Consider the following 8,626-nt stretch of genomic DNA (forward strand, 5'->3'; position numbering starts at 1 on the left):
TGATTACACTTTCACCCTGTCTTTTATTACTTCCAGGCCTGACCTGACCTCGTCACTACTCTACGGAGGTTATGCTTGATACTTACTGGGTACCGGTGTGGTGTACTCATACTACGCTTCTGCACATCTCTTTGTGCAGATTCAGGTACTTCCTACCAGATCAGGTATCAATGAGCTAGTCAGTACGTGGAGACTTCAAGGTATATCTGCCAGCATCCGTAGACCTCGGAGTCCCCATCTATCTTTATTATGTTGTTTTCCTTATCTTCATTACACTCTGATGTTTAGAGACACTTAGTATTTCTCTTAGAAGCTTGTGACTTATTTCTACCGAGTTTTGGGAGTTGTAACCATTTGTATCGCGGTTTGATTTATTTTATATGTTGAGATTTGTGTTTTAGTTTTGTATTCCGCATAATTGATAGGTTTACCTAGTGTTAGAGATTAGGTTCCATCACGACATCTTACGGAGAGAAATTAGAGTCGTGACAACACAAAGTAATTAAAGTAATTAAGAAAGGTAAAAAGGCATTCAGACAGGTTAAAGTTGAGCATTATGACAGATTCACTCTATAGATTCTGCGTTTAGTTTTCTTGAGAATTTTAGATAATACAATCCACTTCTACTTGATACAAAAGAACAGGAACAAAACCAAAAGAAAAACAAGCATATGACAAGCACCAGTTGTTTTCATTTCTCGCTCGATACTGCGCTTGTGCAACACAAAGAGTTGCAGTTTGCTAACTTTAGCAACATCTTTTAAGTGAACCAAAGCAAATTTCCTCACAAGTCTACCTTAAAACTCATCCTCTGAATCTTTGTCCGTCTTTTCTACATCTCCCTCTGCTGCTTCTTCATTAACTGCATCTGAATCTAACATGTACATGACCATTACGAGGGTGAGAGATTATTAGAGTTGGAAACTCGGTATAACACATAATCACATACTTTATTAGATTCAACATATCTAACTTCAACCAAGCAACCATTATTAACAAGTGCTTCAAAAATTGTGAGTTGGTGACGAAGTGCATCGACGATTGGTAGTTGGTGAATCTACTGATGAGAAAAAATGTTTCCCAGCTTATCATAGATGCGAAGACGCAAAATTGTTTTCTTTGCAACAGTTCATGCGCTGCCCTTCAAAAGGGTTGTGTTTCTAACTCACCCAATGTCTCAAAATTAAATGAACAAATGTTTCAAGCAACGTAAATGATAATATAGGAGATTAGAAGACATTTGTCCTACAAAAAATTACTTCCTGTACAGTTAGTTCTCTTACATAAAAAGATCTTGAACTTTAACTTTAGTCAAGTCTTCACTTCCCTAATGTTCTGATATTTTCCAGGTTGCTTCCTTTTCGATTTGGTTAATGGAGAGAGATAAGATCAGCTTATTCATTTAATTAATTTCAGTCCTTCCAAAAATAGGTAAATTAAACAAGTATGAGTCCTCGTTGTTGCACAAAAGAAATACTTGAAATGATTAAGAAAGTGAAATTATTGGGGATTTATGGCGATAAAAATGATTTTCTTAGAGCGTCCTAATTTTTAGATAATTTAATTTATTTACATGAACTTGAGGAACTAAATATTGCATCATCCGTCGGGTGGAGGGACATGATAACTGTTAGCAAGTTGCTTAAACTCGAGGTGCTCAAATTAAAGGGTTATGCCTTTACATCTGAGCTTTTTGAAGAAAATGTATGGGAAGTAACAGAGATGGGCACTACTAGAAAACTGCTATAAAAAACGTCCAGGATAGGAATAGATGATATATAAATGAAATAACATCAGCATTACATCCACTTAGTTCACAAAAATATTGAACCTGGTTGTTGAAGCAAAAAAAAAAGTAATATAAATAGGTTATTTCATTTTGTAACAGGCAAATTACATGAGCTGCTCGTTCACAGAAATACTATTCACTGTCGGTAGTACTATACTCGGTGAAAAACAAAAATGTCCAGAGTAAAGTACGAGGTAGAAAATTTTAACGGAGATAGCGGTTTCTCAACATGACAAAGAAGGATGAGAGATCTGCTCATCCAACAAGGATTACACAAGGTACTATATGCTCATGCCAAAATGCCGGATATCATGAAAGTTGAGGATTGGGCTAACTTGGATGAAAGGGTTGTTAGTGCAATCAGGTTACACTTATCAGATGATGTGGTAAATAACATCATTGATGAAGACATCGCGCGTGGCATTTGGACAAGATTGAAAAGCCTATACATGAACGCTAACAAAAAAATTGTACCTAAAGAAGCAGCTATACGCCCTACACATGGGTGAAGGTACAGATTTTTTGTCACATGTGAAACTAGTGGCTAGAAGAATGACGACAACACAACTTCCATGGTGCAATACAATGATAATGTTGTCCTCTGTATAAACGAGGAAGAGGAATGCATGCACTTATTAGGTCTAGAGTCGGAATGGGTGGTTGATATAGCAGCATATTACCATGCCACACCGGTAAGAGATCTTTTTTGCAGATATGTAGCAGGTAATTTCAACCTTGTGAGAATGGGTAACACAAGTTACTCAAAGATTGCGGGGATTGGTGACATTTGTATCAAGAAAAATGTCGGATGCACATTGGTTCTGAAGGACATGCGATATGTACCTAATTTGCGGATGAACTTAATCTCGGGAATTACTTTAGACCGAGATGGATACGAGAACTATTTTGCAAATTAAAAGTGGAGACTCACCAAAGGATCATTGGTGATTGCAAAGGGAGTTGCTCATGGCACATTGTACAAGACAAATGCAGAAATATGCCGAGGTGAATTGAACGCAACACAAGATGAGATTTCTGCAGATTTTGTGGCACAAAAGAATGGGTCATATGAGCGAGAAGGGATTGCAGATTCTTGCCAAGAAATCACTCATTTCTTTTGCCAATGGTACAATGGTAGAACCCTATGACTACTGTTTATTTGGTAAACAGCATAGAGTCTCATTTCAGACATCGTCTGAAAGAAAATTAAATATACTTGATTTGGTATATTCTGTTTTTGTGGTCCAATGGAAATTGAATCGATGGGCGGTAACAAATATTTTGTTACTTTTATTGATGATGCTTCACGAAAATTATGGATTTATATTTTGAAAACCAAAGATCAGGTGTTTCAAGTTTTTCAGAAGTTTCATGCTATGGTGGAAAGGAAGACAGGCCAAAACCTAAAGCGTCTCCGAAGTGATAATGGAGGTGAGTACACTTCAAGGGAATTTGAAGAATATTGTTCGAACCATGGGATCAGACATTTATAGACAATTCCTGGAACCCTATAGCACAATGGAGTAGCCAAAAGGATTAACCGCACTATTGTGGAAAAGGTGAGAAGCATGCTCAGAATGGCTAAACTGCCTAAGTCATTCTGGGGTGAAGCAGTTCAGACAGCCTGTTACCTGATCAATAGGATTCCATCAGTTCCGTTGGCGTTTGACATCCTAGAGAGAGTTTGGACTAACAAGAAGGTGTCCTACTCGCATGTGAAGGTGTTCGGTTGCAAAGCTTTTGCACATGTACCAAAGGAACAGAGAACAAAGCTGGATGATAAATCTATTCCTTGCATATTAATCGGATATGGAGATGAAGAATTCATATACAGATTGTGGGATCCCGTAAAGAAGAAGGTCATCAGAAGAAGAAATGTAATCTTCCGAGAAAGTGAAGTTGGAACTGCAGATGATATAACAGAGAAGGCCAAGAATGGTATTATTCCTAACCTTGTTACTATTCCTTCTACTTATAACAATCCCACAAGTGCAGAAAGTATGACCGATGAGGTTGCTGAGTAGGGGGAGCAACCTGGTGAGGTTATTGAGTAGGGGGGCAACTTGATGATGATGTCGAGCAAGTGGATTACCCCACTCAGGGAGAAGAACAACCTCAACCTCTGAGGAGATCAGAAAGGCCAAGGGTAGAGTCATGCAGGTACCCTTCCACGGAGTATGTCTAAGGAGGTGATGTCCCATCCAGAAAAGAATCAGTGGATGAAAGCCATGCAAGAGGAGATGGAATCTTTGCAGGAAAATGGCACGTACAAGCTAGTTGAACTTCCAAAGGGTAAAAGATCACTCAAATGTAAGTGGGTCTTTAAAGTCAAAAAATATGGAAATGGCAAGCTGGTCAGATACAAAGCTCGGTTGGTGGTAAAAGGCTTCAAGCAGAAGAAAGGTATTGATTTTGATGAAATTTTCTCACATGTTGTCAAAATGATTTCTATTCAAACAATCTTGATCTTAGAAGCTAGCCTAGATCTTGAAGTGGAGCAGTTGGACGTGCAAACTGCATTTCTTCACGGAGATTTGGAAGAGGAGATCTATATTGAGCAGCCAGAAGGATTTGAAGTATCTGAAAGGAAACGCATGGTGTGCAATTTGAATAAGAGTCTTTATGGATTGAAGCAGGCACCAAGGCAGTGGTACAAGAAGTTTGACTCGTTCATGAAAAGTCAAACTTACATAAAGACATATTGTGATCCATGTGTATACTTCAAAAGATTTTCTGAAAATAACTTTATTATATTGTTGTTGTATGTGGATGATATGTTAATTGTAGGAAAAGACAAGGGGTTGATCGCCAAGTTAAAGGGAGATTTGTCCAAGTCATTTGATATGAAGGACTTGGCCTCATCACAACAAATTCTAGGTATGAAGATAGTTCGAGAGCGAACAAGCAGAGAGTTGTGGTTGTCTCAGGAGAAGTACATTGAACGTGCACTGGAACGTTTCAATGTGAAGAATGTTAATCCAGTCAGCACACCTCTTGCTAGTCATCTAAAGTTGAGCAAGAAGTTGTATCTTACAAGTGTGGAGGAGAAAGGGAGCATGGCTAGAGTTCCTTACTCTTCAGCAGTCGGCAACTTGATGTATGCAATGGTATGCACCAGACCTGATATTTCTCATGCAGTTGGTGTTGTTAGCAGATTCCTTGAAAATCCTAGAAATGAACATTGGGAAGCAGTCAAGTGGATACTCAGGTACCTGAGAGGTACCACGGGAGATTGTTTGTGCTTTGGAGGATCTCATCCAATCTTGAAGGGCTATACAGATGTTGATATGGCAGGTGACATTGATAACAGAAAATTCACTACTGGATATTTGTTTACATTTTCAGGGGGAGCTATATCATGGCAGTCTAAATAGCATAAGTGTGTTTCACTTTCAACAACTGAAGCAGAGTACATTGCCGCTACAGAAGCTGGCAAGGAGATGGTATGGCTCAAGCGGTTTCTTCAAGAGCTGGAATTGCATCAAAAGGAGTATGTCGTCTATTATGACAGTCAAAGTGCAATAGACTTGAGCAAGAATACCATGTACCATGCAAGAACAAAGCATATAGATGTGAAATATCATTGGATTTGTGAGCAGGTGGAGAACAAATCTTTACATGTCAAAAAGATTCACACGAGTGAAAATCCTGTTGATATGTTGACAAAGGTGGTACCAAGAGACAAGTTTGAGCTATGCAAAGAACTTGTCGGCATTCACTCAAACTAGAAGACAGTGCTACCTCCTCTAGATGAATGAGACTGGAGGGGGAGATTGATGGGTTTCATCTCATTCAATAGCCAAAGTAATAGGCACGTGTCTAAGGAAAATTTCTTTGATTTAGTAGCCAATTTTATTGAATTGTCAACATTGAAGAAAAAGAAGGAAAAGTGTGTGCAAATTGTCAAATATAGTAGGCTTTAGAAAGTGAGGCTTCGGCTATAAAAGGATAACTTCAACTCTCATTTTCACACACCAACAAAGAGAGAAAGAAAGAGTGAGGTTTCACAGACAAGGTATAAGAAAATAATCTGTGAGAAAAATAGAGAGTGAGCGATATTGTAGTGAGGTGAGAATATAAAAAGAGGGTTATTTCTTTTGAGTGTTGTAGTGGTCTTTGGAGTATTTTACTCGGACCTACAAAGTGTAAAATTCCTTGCTATAGTGATATCAGTTGCTTGCCTCGGGGCCGTGGTTTTTTCCCTTATTCAAAGGGTTTTCCACGTAAAACTCTTGGTATTGTTGTCACTCTTTTTCTTGATAATTACCGTATCTCGGTGCTACGTGATTATTCCGTTTTTATTACTGTGAATATTATTTTTGTATGAGATTTATTCTCAACAGCACTTTGGCTCAATTTTATGCTTAAAACAATAAAAGTCTGCTCCGGCAACTAACTTGCTTGGGTGGTGGATATTATAGTAAGCACTGTTTGCAGAATTTAAGCAACATGGTTCAAGATTTTCATCAAAGCCGACAGGATAATAGCATTTGAAAACAACTAATCCATGATGCAGAATATCAAAATAGGCATGACATAGTTCAAGTTGTACTAAAACTCAAGTGCGTTGAGAAATTAACTGCCATTTTCTTTTAGTTAAACATTATCTGAGAAAGCTAAGGCCAAACCACTATCCACTACCTTATTAGCTCAAGATGGTATATGCAAATCCTTCAAGAAATTAGGTCTAAGTCTGCATTTGCCTGTATTCGAGCAAAGTCCTCAAACTTTTCAGAAATTATTTATCAACTAACCCCAATAGGACTCCCACCTATAAAATTTAGGACTTAGTCAAAGTCAAAATTAATAATTAAAGTCAACTCCCGGTCAAAAAGTTGAACACGGTGCCTTACCTTTGGGTTGCCCATAATTCAGCGACTCCAAATATGTATTTAGTATTCGAACTGGAGTGCATATAGTTCAGAGAAAACAAAGATTTGGACCACTCATAACTTCTGTGTCACTGTGTCTTAACAGAAAAACAAGCTGCTCATATTTCTGGGATGTTGGGCATTGGTTCAATCGTAGTAAGTGGAAACGGTTAGCTCTCACCAGATTCTGCCTGTACAAATGGCCATTACTAGTGAGTCTCGAGTAAGTGTAAAGTAAAAAACATTGAGAGATTATCAAAGTTGAAAACTCAATATAACACATACAATTACTTTAAAGATATTTAACATTTCTAACTTCAACCATACAACTATTCATCAAAAGGGTTGTCGTCTTTCACCAAATGTCCCAACAATTCGAATTTAGACTTCATTTTGCCATTTAATTCAACTATAATATACACAATTAATGTAGTCTAAGAGCACATGCAGTTTAATGCTAAGTTAAAATTGAGAGAAGCCGTTGAAAATGAATAAAATGAATATGGATTATCTCATTTCTATTTTAATTAAAAGGTGAAACGCGCAGTTCATGAATTCAAACTTATAATGGATGTTGAAGAATCATATAATTCAGAAATACTTCACTTACATTTAATGGTGTCAAAGGCATAAACTTTAAGCATGTTATTCCCCAAACTCTCCAATTGCTCTTTCTGGATCAGCTCAGCAGAATTCACAAGGGAAGGAGAACATTGATGTAACTCAATTAGCTGCAGTGTCATACTATCTGCAAATTCTTGGGGAATCTCTTTTAAAAACCTGCAATTTCTTATAATTATACGCTCAAGGCATGGGAAACAATCATCAGTGGCTCTCCAATATTTAATATTCAACTGCTCGAGGAGCAGGAATTTCAATTTAGGAAATTGCATCTCTGTTACTTTCCTAGCATATTGAGCAACCTTAATGTCTCGAGTAGTCAATAATATCCGACTTCTATTATTGTATTCTGGAAACCATAGCCTAAACTCATCCCAAGCTTCTGTGCTCCATATGTCATCCACAACAATCAAATACCTCCTACCTTTTAGTTCTCCATCGCTTTTCTGGATGCGATTTTCTAGTTGTACATCACTTATCTTCTTCTTCTTCTTCTTCTTCTTCTTCCATCACTTATCTTCTTCTTCTTCTTCTTCCATCACTTATTCTTCTCTGTGTTCTCCAATATCGCTTTTCTTATCAAGCTCCGCATTTATCCCAGCATCATCATCATCATCATCATCATCATCATCATCTTCTTCTTCTTCTTCTTCTTCTCCAATATCGCTTTTCTTATCAAGCTCCGCATTTATCCCAGCATCTTGAAGGAGGGATAGAAGCATCTTTCTTAAATTGTAGTCCTTGGATACAGTAACCCATCCACGAACATCAAAGAAGCTCACAATTGAGGGATCATTAAACATTCTCTTGGCAAAGGTTGACTTGCCAATGCCGCCCATCCCAGCAATAGAGATGACTTCCAGCTGAGACGAGTGTCCTGTAAGTTGACCCCGCATGAGCTCTTGTTCAATGTTGTGCCCCACCATGTTGTTCTCGAGGGTTGAAACATGCAATCGTGGTGAACTAGAACCTCCAAGTGAAAAATTTCCAGCTCGCATATTATTATTATTATCCTTCAGCTTGTTGAGCTCTTCCTTGACAGAATCAACTTCTTCTATAGCCCGTTGCAAGATCATAAGAAGCCTCTCATGTGCCTTTGTTGGAAGGTGGAACACTCGTTGGATAAAAACAAGTTAATAGAAGGAACGAGATATCAAACATGAACAAGTTTAGGGGTCTACTAGATTATTCTGCCTAAGAAAGTTTGTAAACATAGACTCCAAATATTCCATTTAAATATTAGTGTAAAACAAAGACCCTTGCTAGGCGGGGGTGAAGATAAAAAATTAAGGTAGAAAGTTAGCAGGACCCTTGTTGCACTGCTTCTCTTTATTTATTTTTTTAG

The 8,626-nt window shown here is 37.9% G+C and overlaps 1 long non-coding RNA gene across 2 annotated transcripts; it reads right to left on the bottom strand.

Moving 5' to 3' along the window:
* Window positions 1–547: 547 nt before the first annotated feature.
* On the bottom strand, window positions 548–7,561 carry LOC107788791 (uncharacterized). 2 transcript variants are annotated; one of them, XR_001648705.2, is made up of 4 exons: window positions 7,271–7,561; window positions 6,643–6,851; window positions 6,431–6,560; window positions 548–874 (listed from the first exon to the last, which is right to left on the bottom strand). It is a non-coding gene; the product is annotated as an uncharacterized LOC107788791 (long non-coding RNA). The 2 variants fall into 2 exon arrangements; XR_012699143.1 differs by lacking the exon at window positions 6,431–6,560.
* Window positions 7,562–8,626: the final 1,065 nt, after the last annotated feature.

The sequence above is a fragment of the Nicotiana tabacum genome, chromosome 15 (genome assembly GCF_000715075.1).
Source record: "Nicotiana tabacum cultivar K326 chromosome 15, ASM71507v2, whole genome shotgun sequence".
NCBI lineage: Eukaryota > Viridiplantae > Streptophyta > Magnoliopsida > Solanales > Solanaceae > Nicotiana > Nicotiana tabacum.